A 19,910-nucleotide genomic window follows, 5' to 3' on the forward strand; every position below is an offset into this window, starting at 1 on the left:
GACCTCAAGTGATCTATCCGCCTTGGCCTCCCAAAGTGCTGGGATTATAGGCATGAGGCACGGTGCCTGGCCTACAGTGCTAAATCTCATGTTATGTAGCTCTTAACAGAATTAAAAATGCTGCTGAGGAGCATTTTTTTTTTTAAGACTCAGTTTTGCTCTTATTGCCCAGGATGGAGTGCAGTGGCGCCATCTTGGCTCACTGCAACCTCTGCCTCCTGGATTTAAGCAATTCTCCTGCCTCAGCCTCCCGAGTAGCTGGGATTACAGGTGCACATCACCACGCCTGGCTAATTTTTGTATTTTTAGTAGACAGGGGGTTTCACCATGTTGGCCAGGCTGGTCTCAAACTCCTGACCTCAGGTCATCCGCCCGCCTCGGCCTCCCAAAGTACAGGGATTAGCATTTTTTAAATAAATCAAATAAAATAGGCCGGTTTCGGTGCCCGACACCTGTAATCCCAGCATTTGGAAGGCCAAGGCGGGTCCATCCTTTGATCCCAGAAGTTCAAGACCAGCCTGGGCAACATAGCAAAATCCTGTTTCTACAAAAAGTGAAAAAAACTAGCCGGGCATGGTGGTGCACACCTGTGGTCCCAGCTACTTGGGAGGCTGAGGTGGGAGGATCGCTTGAGCCCAGGAGTTCGAGGATGCAGTGTGGTATGATCACACCACTGCACTCCAGTCTGGAAAACAGAGTGAGACCCTGTCTCAAAACAAAACAAAAACAAAAATCACAAACCTTTAGTTTCCCTTATTTTAGCAGCATTATATTTTGCCACATTTATCGTTGACATTAAAAAGCTCACTTTATTTTTTTGAAAGCTATTTTTTCCTTTCAGTGCACATTGCATGCTATCCTTGAGCACTGCAGCGCACACGCTTCAGAATTATTGTTTTTCAAGCTATCCTCTTGATAAAAAGTAGAATGAAAATGTCTTTATGCAGTATTTAGGCAAATAATTTAAACATTTTAAAGAGTAGAGTCTTCGATGGAACATTTGCCAGAAAACACAGAATCAATCTGGTAACGTGTAAATAGGCTTGAAGATCAGCTAAATTTATTCTTAGGCTTGTAGAGATTTTCACTGGGGGAAATTTGTTAGTCCTGTGTATTTGAACTATGTAGAAAGACCAGATGAGCTGAGGTAATATGTGATTATATATATAGAGAGAGATAGGTATATGTATACGTATAGACACACACACACCCCCAGAGTCATACACACATGCATATATTATCCTCTCTGGTTACTCATTTTTTTGTCTCTAAATGCCATTGTGGCATTTAAAAAATTTTTTTCAAGATGAGGGGTCTTGCTATGTTGCCCACTCTGGAGTGCAGGGGCATGATCACAGCTCACCGCACCCTGAACCTCCCTGGCTCAAGCCGTTCTCCTGCCATGGCCTTCTGAATAGCTGGGACTACAGATATGCGCCACCATACTTGGCTAATTTTTTTTATTTTTTTTATTTTTTATTTTTTTGGCAGAGGACAAGTTTCACTCTTGTTGCCCAGGCTGGAGTGCAATGGTACGATCTTGGCTTACCATAACCTCCACCTACTGCGTTCAAGCAATTCTCCTGCCTCAGCCTGCTGAGTAGCTGGGATTACAGGCATGTGCCACCATGCCCGACTAATTTTGTATTTTTAGTAGAGACGGTGTTTCTCCATGTTGGTCAGGCTGGTCTTGAACTCCCAACCTCAGGTGATCCACCCGCCTCAGCCTCCCAACGTGCTGGGTTTACAGACGTGAGCCAACCGTGCCTGGCACATACTCGGCTAATTTATTTTTATTTTTATGTTATTTACTTATTATTATTATTATTATTATTATTGGTAGAGATAGGCTCTCACTATGTTGCCCAGACTGGTCTGGAACCCCTGGCCTCAAGCCATCCTTCTACCTAGGCAGAGAGTTATTTTAACAGGCCATTTGGTTGCCGTAAACAATGGCAAGGAAAATTACCACAAAGCTAAACTGGGCAAGGTAAGAGGACTGTTGTAATGAGATGTAGTGAGAGGTCAAAGAGACACCCGGGAAAGCTAACAATATTTTAGGTATATCCAGGTTAATTGTTCCAAACTAGAGTGCCGGCTGGGAAATTAGCCTAGGTTCCTGAACTAGCATTCAGCTGAGCCCAGGGTCATTGAGCCTCTTTGGGAATATATTTTCCTCATTATGGTTTGAGAAACAAACACAGACAGAACTAATTATAAATCAGTGTAAGCCAAACACAGTGGCTCATGCCTGTAATCCCAACACTTTGAAAGACCGAGGCCTTCCATAATTATTATTATTAAAAATAATTTTTTTTTTTTGAGACAGACTCTCGCTCTGTCACCCAGGCTGGAGTGCAGTGGCATGACCTTGGCTCACTGCAACCTCCATCTCCTGGGTTCAAGTGATTCAGCCACCTGAGTAGCTGGGATTACAGCTGACTATAATTACAGTCAAGAGGCTGAGGCAGGAGAATCATTTGAACCTAGGAGGCAGAGACTGGAGTGAGCCAAGATCGCGCCATTGCACTCCAGAGAACTGTGTCTCAGGTGAGAGAAACAGTCAAGTTTTTTCTTTCTTTATTTCTTTCTTTCTTTTGAGATAGAGTCTCGCTCTGTCACCCATGCTGGAGTGCAATGGCGCTATCTCGGCTCACTGCAACCTCTGCCTCCTCGGTTCAAGCAATTCTGCCTCAGCCTCTTGAGTAGCTGAGATTACAGGCAAGCACCACCACACCCCGCTAATTTTTGTATTTTTAGTAGAGACAGGGTTTCACCATGGGTTAGCCAGGCTGGTCTCGAACTCCTGACCTCAAGTGATCTGCCTGCCTCAGCCTCCCAAAGTTCTGGGGTTATAGGCATTAGCCACTGAGCCCAGCCAAGCCTTTTTTCTTTTCAGCATGATCTGGTGAGGAAAGCACAGAGAAGCCAGGTTTCACATTTAGCAAGTTCTTGGTGCCCTGTGACCTGGTTCTGTAAAATGAGGATAAGGACACCCATCCTACAGGGTATTTATGAGAAGTAAATGAGATCAGGTATACACGGCATTTAGCACAGTCCCAGGCAGATAGAGGACACCCAGAAAGTGGTGGTAGCTATTTTCTTTCCTTTTTCTTGTTTTTTGTTTGTTTGTTTGTTTTTTGTTTTGTTTTGTTTTTTGAGATGGAGTCTCGCTCCGTCACCCAGGCTGGAGTGCAGTGGCACGATCTCGGCTCACTGCAAGCTCCGCCTTCTGGGTTCACGCCATTCTCCTGCCTCAGCCTCCCCAGTAGCTGGGACTACAGGCGTCCGCCACCATGCTCGGCTGATTTTTTTGTATTTTTAGTAGAGACAGGGTTTCACCGTGTTAGCCAGGATGGTCTCGATCTCCTGACCTCGGGATCCACCCGCCTCAGCCTCCCAAAGTGTTGGGATTACAGGCGTGAGCCACCGCGCCCGGCCTTCTTCTTCTTCTTCTTCTTTTTTTTTTTTTTTTTTTTTTTTTTTTTTTTTTTTTTTTTTTTTTTTGGGACAAGAGTGTGGTTCTGGCCGGGTGCGGTGGCTCACGCCTGTAATCCCAGCACTTTGGGAGGCCGAGGCGGGCGGATCACAAGGTCAGGAGATCGAGACCATCCTGGCTAACACGGTGAAACCCCGTCTCTACTAAAAACACAAAAAACTAGCCGGGCGAGGTGGCGGGTGCCTGTAGTCCCAGCTACTCGGGAGGCTGAGGCAGGAGAATGGCGTAAACCCAGGAGGCGGAGCTTGCAGTGAGCTGAGATCCGGCCACTGCACTCCAGCCTGGGGGACACAGCAAGACTCCGTCTCAAAAAAAAAAAAAAAAAAAAAAAAGAGTGTGGTTCTGTTGCCCAGGCTGGAGTGCTGTGGTGAGATCTAGGCTCAGTACAACCTCTGCCTCCCAGGTTCAAGCGATTCCCCTGCCTTAGCCTCCTGAGTAGCTGGGATTACAGGCGCCCACCACCACGCCCAGCTAATTTTTGTATTTTTAGTAGAGTTGGGGTTTCACCATGTTGGCCATGCTGGTATCAAACTCCTGACCTGACCTCAAGTGATCTGCCCACCTCAGCCTCCCAAAGTGCTGGGATTACAGAAGTGAGCCTCCATGCCGAGCCTCTCCTGCCTCATTTCTTTTTGAGACAGGATCTGGCTCTGTTGCCTAGGCTGGAGTGCAGTGGCACGGTCTCAGCTCACTGTAGCCTGAACCTCTTAGGCTCAAGCGATCCTCCCAGCACAGTCTCCCAAGTAGCTGAGAGTATAGATGCACACTACTGCACCCAGCTGACTTTTTTGTTTGTTTGTTTTTGTTTTTGTAGAGACGGGGCCTTGCTAGGTTGCCTAGGCTGGTCTCAAACTTCTGGGCTCAAGTGATCCTCCTGCCTTGACCTCCCAAAGTGCTGGGATTACAGGTGCGAGCCACGCCTGGCCTAAATGGTAGCTATTTTCATGGTTAGATCCCTTGCATCCTTAGAAGAATGCAAGTTTACGGTGGCTCAAGCCTGTAATCCCAGCACTTTGGGAGGCCGAGACGGGCGGATCACGAGGTCAGGAGATCAAGACCATCCTGGCTAACACGGTGAAACCCCGTCTCTACTAAAAAATACAAAAAATTAGCCGGGCGAGGTGGCAGGCGCCTGTAGTCCCAGCTACTTGGGAGGCTGAGGCAGGAGAATGGCGTGAACCCGGGGGGGCGGAGCTTGCAGTGAGCCGAGATCGCGCCACTGCACTCCAGCCTGGGGCACAGAGCAAGACTCCGTCTCAAAAAAAAAAAAAAAAAAAAAAAGAAGAATGCAAGTTTAGGCTAGGCATGGTGGTGGTGGCTGAGATTGCGTCATTGCACTCCAGCCTGGGCAACAAGAGTGAAACTCCATCAAAAAAGAGAGAAAAGAGGCCGGGCGCGGTGGCTCAAGCCTGTAATCCCAGCACTTTGGGAGGCCGAGACGGGCGGATCACGAGATCAGGAGATCGAGACCATCCTGGCTAATACGGTGAAACCCCGTCCCGTCTCTACTAAAAAAAATACAAAAAACTAGCCGGGCGAGGTGGCAGGCGCCTGTAGTCCCAGCTACTCGGGAGGCTGAGGCAGGAGAATGGCCGGAACCCGGGAGGCGGAGCTTGCAGTGAGCTGAGATCCGGCCACTGCACTCCAGCCTGGGCGACAGAGGAGACTCCGTCTCCAAAAAAAAAAAAAAAAAAAAAAGGAGGAAGGAGGGAGGGAGGGAGGGAAGAAAGGAAAGGGAAGGGAAGAAAAGGAAGGAAAGGAAAGAAAGGAGGGAGGGAGGGAGCCAGGTATGGTGGTTCACACTTGTAATCTCAGCACTTTGAGAGGCCAAGGCAGTAGGATCACTTGAGCCTGGTGGTTTGAGACCACCCTGGACAATATAGTGAAATACTATCTCTACAAAAAAATACAAAAATTAGCCAGATGTGGTGGCACACGCCTGTAGTCCCAGCTGTTTGGGAAGCTGACGTGGGAGGATTGCTTGAGCCCAGGAGGTGGAGGTTGTAATGAGCCAAGATCATGCCACTGCACTCCAGCCTGGGTGACAGAGTGAGACCCCCACCTCAAAAAAAAAAAAAAAAAGAAAGTGAAGGATATTCACATGCATATATAGATGTACACAAACACATATACATATATAAATGTTATATACTATACATATATGCAAATATACACAAGCACATACGTGTTTTTATTTGAAATGAAAGGTAATGAAAGGTAAATGAAAGGGTACACCATAAATTTATTTTAAAGTGGTTTGGCCGGCGCGGTGGCTTATGCCTATAATCCCAGCACTTTGGGAGGATGAGGCGGGTAGATCACTTGGGGTCAGGAGATGGAGACCAGCCTGGCCAACATGGCAAAATCCTGTCTCAACCAAAATTACAAAAATTAGGCAGGCATAGTGGTACGCGTCTGTAATCCCAGCTACTTGGGAGGCTGAGGCACGAGAATTGCTTGAACCCGGGAGATGGAGGTTGCAGTGAGTTGAGATCATGCCACTGCACTCCAGCCTAGGTGACAGAGCAAGACTGTCTCAAAAAAAAAAAAAAAAAAAGTATACTTCCCAGCATATATCTTGGTTTTTAGAATTTGACTTTGGAACCATGTAAATATTTTCCACAGTTGTAAAACAAAACTAAATTTCTAAAAAATACATAAAAACTGAAAGCAAAATAAAACAAATAAAATCTGTATATCTAGTTAGTGATATAACCACACAAAAAGAGGAACTATTTGAAGAAACATTAAAACTGTAATTTTTTTTTTTTTTTTCAGACAGTTTCGCTCTTGTTGCCCAGGCTAGAGTGCAATGGCCTGATTTCAGTTCACTGCAACTTCCTTCTCCTGGGTTCAAGCGATTCTCCTGTCACAGCCTCCGAAGTAGCTGGGATTACAGGCCCATGCCACCATGCCCGGCTAATTTTTATATTTTTACTAGAGACGGGGTTTCATCATATTGGTCAGGCTGGTCTCAAACTTCTGACCTCAGGTGATCCGCCCTCCTGGGCCTCCCAAAGTGCTGGGATTACAGGCGAGAGCCACCACGCCCAGCTAATTTGTTTTTTTTTTTGAGATGGAGTCTCACTCTGTCACCTAGGCTGGAGTGCAGTGGCGCCATCTTGGCTCACTGTAACCTCCACCTCCCAGGTTCAAGTGATTCTCCTGCCTCAGCCTCCCGAGTAGCTGGGATTGCAGGCACTTGCCACCACGCCCAGCTAATTTTGTATTTTTGGTAGAGATGTGGTTTCACCATGTTGGCCAGACTGATCTCGAACTCCTGACCTCAGGTAATCCACCCACCTCAAGTAATGCCACCTCCCAAAGTGCTGGCATTACAGGCGTGAGCCACTGTGCCCGGCCCTGTTTATTTATTTATTTTTTAATTTTTCCTTGAGACAGGGTCTCACTCTGTGGCCTAGGCTGGAGTACCGTGGCATTATCATAGCTCACTACAGCCTGGACCTCCCAGGTTCAAGCAGTCCTTCCACCTCAGCCTCCTGAATGGCTGGGACCACATCACAGGTGCATGCTACCACACCTGGCTAATTGTGGTTTTTTAATTTTAATTTTTATTTATTTATTTTTGAGACGGGGTCTTGTTCTGTTTTCCAGGCTGGAGTGCAGTAGCGTGATCTCGGCTCACTACAACCTTGGCAAGCAATTCGCCTGCCTCAGCCTTCAGAGTAGCTGGGATTACAGGCGTGAACCACCCCGCCCGGCTAATTTTTGTATTATTAGTAGAGACAGGGTTTCACCATGTTGGCCAGGCTGATGTTGAACTCCTGACCTCAGGTGATCCACCTGCCTCAGCCTCCCAAAGTGCTGGGATTACAGGCATAAGCCACTGCGCTGGGCCTCAGGTAACTTTTTATTTTATTTTTTGTAGAGATGGGGTCTCACCATGTTGCACAGGCTGGTCTCAATCTCCTGACCTCAAGCAATTCTCCTGCCTTGATGTTAAGATTACAGGCATGAGCTGCCACACCCCAACTCTCCTCTTCTTGTGAAAATCAGCCTTGGATTTAGGGCTCTCCCTACTCCAGAGTGACCTCATCATAGTCAGTTACCTCTGCAGACTCTATTTCCAAATAAGGCCACATTCTGAGGTACTGGGTGGATATGAATTTTTCGAGAACACTATTCAACCCAATGCAGTACTCAATTACACAAAACAAAAACAATCTCATGGGAAACCTTTGGAAAATGCTTGGAGAGACACGCATTTTTGTAAACTAGTAAATAAAAGGAAAGGATGAAGCAATTATATTCTGTTCTACCTGTATGAACTGGGAGCTGGACTTCAAGGTAAGTGAGTAGTTAACAAGAATATATTTTTCTGGCTGGACGTGGTGGCTCATGCCTGTAATCCCAGCACTTTGGGAGGCCAAGGCGGATGGATTGCAAGGTCAGGAAATCAAGAACATCCTGGCTAACAAGGTGAAACCCTGTTTCTACTAAAAAAAAAAAAAATTAGCCGCCAGGTGCAGTGGCTCACGCCTGTAATCCTAGCACTTTGGGAGGCCAAGATGGGCAGATCACGAGATCAGGAGATCGAGACCATCCTGGCTAACACGGTGAAACCCTGTCTCTACTAAAAATACAAAAAAATTAGCCAGGTGTGGTGGCGGGCGTCTGTAGTCCCAGCTATTCCAGAGGCTGAGGCAGAATGGCGTGAACCCGGGAGGCAGAGCTTGCAGTGAGCCGAGATCGCGACTCTGCACTCCAGCCTGGGCGACAGAGCGAGACTCCATCTCAAAAAAAAAAAAAAAAAAAAAGAACACATTTTTCTTTTTTTTTTTTTTTTTTTTTTTTTTGAGACGGAGTCTCGCTCTGTCGCCCAGGCTGGAGTGTAGTGGCCAGATCTCAGCTCACTGCAAGCTCCGCCTCCCGGATTTACGCCATTCTCCCGCCTCAGCCTCCCGAGTAGCTGGGACTACAGGCGCCCGCCACCTCGCCCGGCTAAGTTTTTGTATTTTTTAGTAGAGACGGGGTTTCATCGTGTCAGCCAGGATGAAGAATACATTTTTCTTTCTCCTTCCTTCCTTCCCTCCCTCCCTTCCTTCCTTTCTCACTCCCTCCCTCCCTCCCTCTTTCTTTTTTTGAGAAAGAGTAGTGCTCTTTCACCCAGGCTGAAGTGCAGTGACAATCACAGCTCACTGCAACCTCCACTTTCTGGGCTCAAGTGATCCTCTCCTCTCAGCCTCCCAAGTAGTTGGGACCACAGATGCACACCACCACGCCTGGTTAATGTTTAAAATTTTTTGGTAGACATAGGGTCTTGCTATGTTGCTGAACTCCTGGGCTCAAGTAATCCTCCCACCTCGGCCTTTCAAAATACTAGGACTGGCTGGGTACGGTGGTTCACGCCTGTAATCCCAGCACTTTGGGAGGCCGAGGTGGGCAGATCACGAGGTCAGCAGTTCGAGACCAGCCTGGCCAACATGCTGGAACCCCGTCTCTACTAAAAATACAAAAATTAGCCGGGCGTGGTGGCAGGTGCCTGTAATCCCAGCTAGTCCGGAGGCTAAGGCAAGAGAATGGCGTGAACCCGGGAGGCGGAGCTTGCAGTGAGCCGAGATGGCGCCACTGCACTCCAGCCTGGGCGACAGAGTGAGACTCTGTCTCAAAAAAACAAAAAAAAAACAAAAAAAAAAGGAAGAGGAACAGTGGAAGGGAACCCATGAATTGAAAAAGACTTGAGATGTAATTTGAAAAAGAGAGAAAGGCTTGAGAAATGTATCTGCCAAGTCCATCATATGGACTTTATTTCAAAAAAGTTAACTGTAGACTGGGTGTGGTGGCTCACACCTATAATCCCAGCACTTTGGGAGGCTGAAGTGGGAGGATCAACTTACCCCAGGAGTTTGAGATCAGCCTAGACTACGTGGCAAAACCCCGTCTCTACCAAAAAGAAAAAAAAATTAGGCTGGACTTGATGGCTCATGCCTATAATCCCAGCAATTTAGGAGACCAAGGTAGGTGGATCACCTGAGGTCAGGAGTTTGAGACAAGCCTGGCCAACATGGTGAAACCCCGTCTCTACTAAAAATGCAAAAATTAGCTGGGCCTGGTGGGGGGCACCTGTAATCCTATCTACTCAGGAGGCTGAGGCAGGAGAATCACTTGAACCCGGGAGGCAGAGGTTGCAGTGAGCTGAGATCGTGCCTTTGCATTCCAGCCTGGGTGACAGAGCAAGATCCTGTCTCAAAACAAAACAAAAGAAACTCAACTGTGAATAAAAACAGAGAGGGGAATTGGCAAAAATTGGAATTTGATGATTTTACAGAATTTTTTTTTTTTTTTTTTTTGAAACGAAGTCTCGCTCTGTCGCCAGGCTGGAGGGCAGTGGCACGATTTTGGCTCACTGCAACCTCTGCCTCCTGGGTTCAAGCAGTTCTCCTGCCTCAGCCTCCTGAGTAGCTGGGATCACAGGCACATGCCACCATGTCCAGCTAATTTTTGTATTTTTAATAGAAACGGGGTTTCACCATTTGTCCAGGATGGTCTCAATCTCCTGACCTCGTGATCTGCCCACCTCAGCCTCCCAGAGTGCTGGGATTACAGGCATGAGCCACCGTGCTTGGCCTGGAATTTTTTTTTTTTTTTTTTATGCAATAATGGAATTACAGTTAAGTTTGTAAAAAGAGCTTCTCTTTTAGAAATACATACTGAAGTCGGGCGCAGTAGCTCACGCCTGTAATCCCAGCACTTTAGGAGGCCAAGGCTGGCAAATCATGAGGTCAGGAGATCGAGACCATCCTGGCCAACATGGTGAAACCCTGTCTCTACTAAAAATACAAAAATTAGCTGGATGTGGTGGCACGTGCCTGCAGTCCCAGTACTCGGGAGGCTGAGGCAGGAGAATCGCTTGAACCTGGGAGGCGGAGGTTGCAGTGAGCGGAGATAGCGCCACTGCACTCCAGCCTGGCGACAAGGCGAGACTCCATCTCAAAAAAGAAATACATATTGAAATATTTGCCGGGCGCGGTGGCTCAAGCCTGTAATCCCAGCACTTTGGGAGGCCGAGACGGGCGGATCACGAAGTCAGGAGATCGAGACCATCCTGGCTAACACGGTGAAACCCCGTCTCTACTAAAAAATACAAAAAACTAGCCGGGCGAGGCGGCGGGCGCCTGTAGTCCCATCTACTCGGGAGGCTGAGGCAGGAGAATGGCGTGAACCCGGGAGGCGGAGCTTGCAGTGAGCTGAGATCCGGCCACTGCACTCCAGCCTGGGCAACAGAGCGAGACTCCGTCTCAAAAAAAAAAAAAAAAAATTTACAGATTTTCTGTATGATATATGGAACTTACTTCCAAATAATGACAATGTAAGAGAGTGGGTATAGATGACCCAAGATTACCCATAAACTGGTAGTTGTTAAATCAGATGACATACACATGGAGATTCACTACTATTCTGTCCATTTTTGTATATATTTGAAAACAGAGTCTCACCCGGTCACCCAGGCTGGAGTGCAGTCACGCGATCTCGGCTCACTGCAAACTCCACCTCCTGGGTTCACGCCATTCTCCTGCCTCAGCCTCCCGAGTAGCTGGGACTACAGGCGCCCACCACCACTCCTGGCTAATTTTTTTGTATTTTTAGTAGAGACAAGGTTTCACCATGTTAGCCAGGATGGTCTTGATCTCCTAACCTCGTGATCCGCCTGCCTCGGCCTCCCAAAGTGCTGGGTTACAGGCGTGAGCCACCATGCCTGGCCTGGGTCATACTATTATTTAAAAATGTTTCTAAACTGGGTGCAGTCACTCACACCTGTAGTCCCAGTACTTTGGGAGGCTGAGGTGGAAGGGGTACTTGAGAACAGGAGTTTGAGACCGGCCTGGGCAACATGACAAGACCCCATCTGTAATAAAAATTATGAAAATTAAAAATAAATGTAGGAAGATTTTCTGTCTCTTTTCTCATTATCATATACAGGGTGAGCAGGTGCTGATTAAACTTCTATTTGGGGCCAGGAGTGATGGCTCAAGACTGTAATTCCAGCACTTTGGGAGGTCGGGGTGGGTGGATTACCTGCAGTCAGGAGCTCAAGACAAGCCTGGCCAACATGGTAAAACCTACTAAAAATACAAAAAATTAGCTGGGTGTGGTGGCACACGCCTGTAATCCCAACTACTCAGTAGGCTGAGACAGGTGACTTGCTTGAACCCGGGAGGCAGAGGTTGCATTGAGCAGAGATTGAGCCACTGCACTCCAGCCTGGGTGACAGAGCAAGACTCTGTATTAAAAAAAAAAAAAAAAAAAAAAAAAAAAAAAAAGACTTCTGTTTAGTCCACAGATTGCAAAATATTGAGGTGAGATTGAAGAAAGAGGGATGTTTCCTAGAGGTCCTGGACTTGGAGCTATTACAGTCCCTGTGTGTGACTCTAGTTGTCTCTTTTGAGGAGCAGGTGTGTTATTGGTTTTGTGTGACATTAGAATGATTAAATTATGGTGGGGTAGGAGCATTTAAAAATATTAAATTGGCAGATATATGCATGTGAGTCGTGAGATCCACCAGATGTACATGGTGGATATGGCAGGACCTGACCATTGTCTTCTAAGACCCACTCTTCTCTTCTTTAGTGGTAGTAGAATTTTTAGCAGAGCCTCTGTTTCCCAGCCTGCACTACAGCTTGGAACGGTCATGTGACTATGTCTGGCCAATGGGATGTAAGAAGAAGTACAATGGCTTCCTAGAATCATCCGGAAGAAACACTTAGCACTCTCTCTTTGTCCCCCCTTTTTTTTTTTGAGATGGAGTCTCGCTCTGTCGCCAGGCTGAAGTGTGGTGGTAGGATCTTGGCTGACTGCAGTCTCCGTCTCCTAGGTTCAAGCGATTCCCCTGCCTCAGCCTCCCAAGTAGCTGGGACTACAGGCATGCACCACTACACCTGGCTAATTTCTTACATTTTTAGTATAGATGGGGTTTCACCATGTTGGCCAAGATGGTCTCCATCTCCTGACCTTGTGATCCTCCCGCCTCGGCCTCCCAAAGTGCTGGGATTATAAGCGTGAGCCACCGTGCCCAGCCTCTTTGTCCTCTTCTATCTCTGTTTCTCCATCCTGTGCTTGGGACTTAGAAGTACTGACTAGAGCTCCATCTTGGCCCGTGAGGAAGGGGTTGGGGCACCAGGCTTCATGGAGAAGAGCTATGTACCAGCCTGGATTACTTACCTCTAGATTTTTACCTGCGAGAAAAAAACAAACTTTAATTTTGTTTAAACTATTACCACTGTAGGTCTCTGTCAAGTGCACTGAACCTAGTACTCATAAATACAGTGGTTATCTCTTGTTTCTGCCTGTACAGCCACAGCTTCCCATTCTCTTGGGGGGACTTCCTCTACCGTATTCCATATGGTTTTGGTGGACAGTGAGTCACTAGGTCCTTCTCTTTTCCCCAGCAGGTGGGGAGGTGAGCAAATACAACCAACCAAGACTCCTCTTGAGTCATCAGGAATGAAAACCTGGGTGGACTGGCACAGGGACCCCTAGGCAGATTATTATTATTATTACTATTATTATTATATTATTTTGAGATGGAGTTTCACTCTTGTTGCCCAGGCTGGAGTACAATGGCATGATCTTGGCTCACTGCAACCTTCACCTCCCGGGTTCAAGCGATTCTTCTGCCTCAGCCTCCTGAATAGCTGGGATTACAGGAGACTACCACCACGCCCAGCTGATTTTTTATATTTTTAGTAGAGACAGTGTTTCACCATATTGGTCAGGCTGATCTTGAACTCCTAACCTTAGGTGATCCACCCGCCTCAGCCTCCCAAAGTGCTGGGATTACAAGCATGAGCCACTGTACCTGGCCAGATTATTAACAGATTGTTATTAACAAAAGCTGTATTTCTCCTGAAATATTCATTATGTATTGTATTAACAAGTACAGGAATACAGAAGAAATACAGCTTTCAGCTTTGCCTAGACCTAAAAGATGGTCCTGAGGAAGGTGATGTCAATGCACCCAAAATAAAATCCTTGAGGGTCCCCAAGTGACCCTGAATATTCTCTCTTTTCTGAGTTCTGGTTACTCAACCTTTCCTTTGTTTTTTCTTTGATTCTGTGAGCTACCTAGTATTCTTCTTCTTCTTTTTTTTTTTGTTTGTTTGTTTTTTTTTTTTTTTGAGACGGAGTCTCGCTCTGTCGCCCAGGCTGGAGTGCAGTGGCCGGATCTCAGCTCACTGCAAGCTCCGCCTCCCGGGTTCACACCATTCTCCTGCCTCAGCCTCCCGAGTAGCTGGGACTACAGGCGCCCGCCACCTCGCCCGGCTAGTTTTTTGTATTTTTTAGTAGAGACGGGGTTTCACCGTGTTAGCCAGGATGGTCTCGATCTTCTGACCTCGTGATCCGCCCGTCTCGGCCTCCCAAAGTGCTGGGATTACAGGCTTGAGCCACCGCGCCTGGCTCTTCTTTTTTTTTTTTTTTTTTTTTTGAGACGGAGTTTTGCTCTGTTGCCCAGGCTGGGGTGCAGTGGCATGATCTTGGCTTATTGCAACTTCTGCCTCCTGAGTTCAAGCAATTCTCCTGCCTCAGCCTCCTGAGTAGCTAGGATTATAGGCATGCACCACCACACCCAGCTAATTTTTAATTTTTAGTAGAGATGAGTTTTCACCATGTTGGCCAGGCTGGCCTTGAACTCCTGACCTCAAGTGATCCACCCACCTAGGCCTCCAAAAGTGTTGGGATTACAAGCGTGAGCCACTGCACCTGGCCTAAGAGCACAAACTTGATGAACTCTGCATTGCTTGCTGTCTGATGGCACAGGCGCAGGCCCTGCTGGCCCAGCTGGACCTGTGGAGTTATCCTCATCTTACACAAGAGGATCCAGGAAATAGTGGGCGGGGCTAAGAAGACAGGACTCGCATGTTATTTTCAGTGGTAACCAAGAGGAGAACTAAAACAGTGAGATATACCACAACGGGGGGACCGCTGGTATCAGTGAGCTAAATTCTCATGTATCACAGCCGAAAGACAAGAGATAATGTGTACAATTGATCAAACAATCAGCTGATAAGACAGGGTGAGGAAAAAGAAGAAGAAAAGAAACAATTGATCAGGCAATAAGAATATAAGCAAGGTTTTTTTTTCTGCTTTTTTTTTTTTTTTTTTTTTTTTTTTGAGATGGAGTCTCCCTGTGTCTCCCAGGCTGGAGTGCAGTGGCGTGATCTCGGCTCACTGCAAGCTCCGCCTCCCGGGTTCACGCCATTCTCCTGCCTCAGCCTCCCAAGTAGCTGGGACTACAGGCGCCCGCCACCACGCCCGGCTAGTTTTTTGTATTTTTAGTAGAGATGGGTTTTACCATGTTAGCCAGGATAGTCTTGATCTCCTGACCTCGTGATCCACCCGCCTCGGCCTCCCAAAGTGCTGGGATTACAGGCTTGAGCCACCGCGCCTGGCCTCTTCTTTTTTTTTTTTTTTTTTTTAGACAGGATCTCACTCTGTCCCCCAGGCTGGAGTGCAGTAGTGCAATCATAGCTCACTGCAGCCTCAACGTCCTGGGCTCGAGTGATCCTCCCTCCTCAGTCTCCCAAGTAGCTGGGACTACAGGCGCATGCCGCTACAGATGGCTAAGTTTTAAATTTAGGGTATTTAAATGAGGTCCTGCTATGTTGCCCAGGCTGGTCTTCAACTTCTGACCTCAACTGATCCTCCAGAGTTGGCCTCCAAAAGTACTGGGATAACAGGCGTGAGCCACTGTGTTGGGCTGTTGGAAAATGTTTTATTTATTACCAAATCATTGGTAAATCTCTGTGGCTCACACCTGTAGTGCCAACACGTTGGGAGGCCAACACTGGAGGATCAATGAGGCCAGGAATTTGAGTACAGCCTGGGCAATATAGTGAGACCCTGTATCTACAAAAAATAAAAATATTGGCCGGGCACGGTGGCTCACACCTGTAATCCCAGCACTTTGGGAGGTCGAGACAGGTGGATCACTTGAGGTCAGGAGTTCAAGACCGGCCTGGCTAACATGGTGAAACCCCGTTTCTACTAAAAATACAAAACATGATCTGGGCATGGTGGTGCGTGCCTGTAATCCCCGCTACTCGGGAGGCTGAGGCATGAGAATTGCTTGAACCCGGAAGGCAGAGGTTGCAGTGAGCTGAGATAACGCCATTCCACTCCAGCTTGGGCAACAAAAGTGAAACTCCACCTAAAAAAATAAATAGGCCGGGTGCAGTGGCTCACACCTGTAATCCCAGCACTTGGGGAGGCCGAGGTGGGTGGATCACGAGAGTCAGGAGATCGAGACCATCCTGGCTAACACAGTGAAACCTCGTCTCTACTAAAAATACAAAAAATTAGCTAGGTGTGGTGGCAGGCGCCTGTAGTCCCAGCTACTCAGGAGGCTGAGGCAGGAGAATGGCGTGAACCCAGGAGGCGGAGCTTGCAGTGAGCCGAGATTGTGCCACTGCACTCCAGCCTGGGCTACAGAGCGAGGCTCTGTTTCAAAAAAAATAAATAAATAAAATTTAAAAATAAATAAATAAATAAATAAATAAATAGGCCAGGCGCAGTGGCTGACGCCTATAATCCCAGCAATTTGGGAGGCCAAGGCGGGTGGGTCACGAGGTCAGGAGATCAAGACCATCCTGGCTAACACGGTGAAACCCCATCTCTACTAAAAATACAAAAAATTAGCCAGGCGTGGTGGCAGGCACCTGTAGTCCCAGCTACTCCGGAGGCCGAGGCGGAGCTTGCAGTGAGCTGAGATTGCGCCACTGCACTCCAACCTGGATAACAGAACAAGACTCCATCTCAAAAAAATAAACAAATAAATTTAAATAAATAAATAAATAAAATAAAAATAGAAATAAAACTATTAGCCAGACATAGTGGTGCACGCTTGTCGTTCTAGCTACTTGGGAGGCTGAGGTGGGAGAATCGATTGAGCCCAGGGGTTCAAGGCTGCAGTGAGCTATGATTGCACCACTGCACTCCAGCATGGGTTACAGAGGAAGACCCTGTCTCAAAAAAAAAAAAAAAACTCCACAGTTTTTTTTGAGGTCTTTAGTATGAGTTCTTCTGTGCTAGCTGAGGTTTTAAAAATGTGCACTGTGTTAAACAATTATTTAAAGTAAATGGTTTAAAGTCATTTAAACTAAATGACTTTAATTATAAAAGAAAACAAATAACAGGCTGGGTGAGTGGCTCACGCCTGTAATCCCAGCACTTTGGGAGGCAGAGACTGGTGGATCAGTTGAGGTTGGGAGTTCAAGACCAGCCTGGGCAACACGATGAAACCCTGTCTCTACTGAAAATACAAAAATTAGCCAGGCATGGTGACAGGCGCCTGTAACCCCAGCTACTCAGGAGGCTGAGACGCGAGAATCCCTTGAACCTGGGAGGCAGAGGTTGCAGGGAGCCAAAATTGGGTCATTGCACTCTAGCCTGGGTGACAAGAGTGAAGCTCCATCTCAAAAAAAAAAAAAAAAAAAAAAAAAAAAAAAATTACCAGGCATAGTGGCTTACTCCTGTAATCCCAGCACTTTGGGAGGATGAGGTGGGCGGATCACCTGATGTCAAAATGCCTGTAATCTCAGTTACTTGGGAGGCTGAGGCAGGAGAATCACTTGAACCCAGGAGGCAGAGGTTGCCACGACTCCGCCATTGCACTCCAGCCTGGGCAACAAGAGTGAAACTCCATCTCAAAAACAAAACAAAACAAACAAAAAATAAAGTTTTATTTTGATGTCTAAAGTATGAGCTCTTCTGTACTAGCTGATGTTTTAACAATATGCACATTGTTAAACAATCATTTAAAGTAAATGATTTAAAGTCATTTAAGTTAAATGACTTTAATTAAAAAAAAAATCAGGCCAGGCACAGTGGCTCACACCTGTAATCTCAGCACTTTAGGAGGCCGAGGCAGGTGGATCACGAGGTCAAGAGATCAAGACCATCCTGGCCAACATGGTGAAACCCCATCTCTACTAAAAATACAAAAATTAGCTGGGCATGGTGGCGTGTGCCTGTAATCCCAGCTACTTGGGAGGCTGAGGCAGGAGAATTGCTTGAACCCGGGGGTAGAGGTTGTAGTGAGCCGAGATCACACCACTGCATTCCAGCCTGGTGACACAGTGAGACTCCATCTCAAAAAAAAATGTACTGTCTTGTTCCTCCACATCTTTATGGCACTTAGTGGACCTGTGGACTGGTAGAATGGAGAACACAAAGTTCATTCTCCTCATTCTACAGGTGAGTAATGAGAAAAAAAAGGCTTAATGACTTAGCAACATCACAGAGCCCATTGGTGACTAAGCTGGGGCCAGGTTGGCAGCAGAAGTCGGCAGTTCCCGGGCTTCTATCCCAGTGTGCCTTCCACTATACCATGCTTCCAATGCAAAATGTCAGCAAGGTTTACATAATTAAGAGAAAACAGTCCTTTTCTTTGGGTCATCAGACACTTGTATTCGAAGGGATCCAGAACCTTCCTTGGGGTTTTTATTCTTCTCATTAAGATGGCAAATTAGGGTGGGCACAGTGGCTCACACCTGTAATCCCAGTACTTTTTGAAAGGCCAAGGCCAGAGGATCACTTGAGTCCAAGAGTTCGAGACCAGCCTGGGCAACATAGCAAGGCCCCGTCTCTACAAAAAAGTTAGCTGGGTGTGACGGCACATGCCTGTGTTCCCAGCTACACAGGAGGCTGAGGCAGGAGGATCTGTTGAGCCCAGGAGGTTGAGGCTACAGTGAGCTATGATTGTTCCACCACTGCAATCCAGCCTGGGTGACAGAGTGAGACTCAAAAAAAAAAAAAAAAAAAAAAAAAGCAGAAGATAAAAAGAAAGATGATAGGCCGGGCGCGGTGGCTCAAGCCTGTAATCCTAGCACTTTGGGAGGCCGAGACGGGCGGATCACGAGGTCAGGAGATCGAGACCATCCTGGCTAACACGGTGAAACCCCGTCTCTACTAAAAATACAAGAAAATTAGCCGGGCGAGGTGGCAGGCGCCTGTAGTCCCAGCTACTCGGGAGGCTGAGGCAGGAGAATGGCGTGAACCCCGGGGGGCGGAGCTTGCAGTGAGCCGAGATCGCGCCACTGCACTCCAGCCTGGGGCACAGAGCAAGACTCCGTCTCAAAAAAAAAAAAAAAAAAAAAAAAAAAAAAAAAAAAAAAAGAAAGATGATAAATTATATTAACATACTACAAGAATTAGCCAGGGGTGGTGGCGTGCACCTGTAGTCGCAGCTATTTGGGACTCCACCGCTTGAGCCCGGGAGGTTAACTGCAGTGATCCAAGATCTTGCCACTGCATTCCAGCCTGGGTGATAGAGTGAGACCTTGTCTCTAAATAAATAAATAAGAGAAGGAACTATAAACAAATATTGAACCTTAATTGGCTGGGCACAGTGGTTCACGACTGTAATCTCAGCACTTTGGGAGGCCGAGGCGGGCGGATCACGAGGTCAGGAGATCGAGACCATCCTGGCTAACATGGTAAAACCCTGTCTCTACCAAAAATACAAAAAATTAGTCAGGCGTGGTGGCGGGCGCCTGCAGTCCCAGTTACTCGGCAGGCTGAGGCAGGAGAATGAACCCAGGAGGCGGAGCTTGAGGGAGCCAAGATCGCACCACTGCACTCCAGCCTGGGCGACAGAGCGAGACACCGTCTAAAAAAAAATAAAAAAAAAAAAAAAAAATTGAATGTTAATTAATAATATGCATTCTGGCCTTTCCGTGCTACCCACAGAGAGGTCTCTCTGGTGTTGTTCTGGATTATCATCGTAACTTAAAGAGAAACTTTCACAATGTCCAGAGCCCTTGATGTCCTGCAAATTAAGGAGGAGGATGTCCTTACGTTCCTTGCAGCGGGAACCCACTTAGGTAGCACCAATCTTGACTTCCACATGGAACAGTACATCTATAAAAGGAAAAGTGATGGCATCTACATCCTAAATCTGAAGAGGACCTGGGAGAAGCTTCTGCTGGCAGCTTGTGCCATTGTTGCCATTGAAAACCTTACTGATGTCAGCGTCACATCCTCCAGGAATACTGGCCAGAGGGCCGTGCTGACGTTTGCTGCTGCCGCTGGAGCCATTCCAATCTCTGGCCACTTCACTTCTGGAACCTTCACTATCCATATCCAGGAAGCCTTTCAGGAGCCACAGCTTCTTGTGGTTACTGACCCCAGGGTTGACCAACACCCTCTCACAGAGGCATCTTATGTTGACCTACCTACCTTGCTCTGTGTCACACAGATTGTCCTCTGCACTATGTGGACATTGCCGTCCCAAGCAACAACAAAGGAGCTCACTCAGTGGGTTTGAAGTGGTGGATGCCGGCCCAGGAAGTTCCGCTCATCTGTGGCACCATTTCCCGTGAACACCCGCGGGAGGTCATGCCTGATCTCTACTTCTTTTCTTTTTTTCTCCAGATAGAGTCTCACCCTGTCACCC

The 19,910-nt window shown here is 47.2% G+C and overlaps 1 protein-coding gene across 1 annotated transcript in view; it reads left to right on the forward strand.

The window, feature by feature from the left end:
- Positions 1-19,910, forward strand: part of RAC1 (Rac family small GTPase 1) — a 396,460-nt gene that overhangs the window by 332,504 nt on the left and 44,046 nt on the right. The gene's annotated exons all lie outside the window — the stretch shown is intronic.

Source organism: Macaca thibetana, chromosome 3 (assembly GCF_024542745.1).
Source record: "Macaca thibetana thibetana isolate TM-01 chromosome 3, ASM2454274v1, whole genome shotgun sequence".
Taxonomy (NCBI): domain Eukaryota; kingdom Metazoa; phylum Chordata; class Mammalia; order Primates; family Cercopithecidae; genus Macaca; species Macaca thibetana.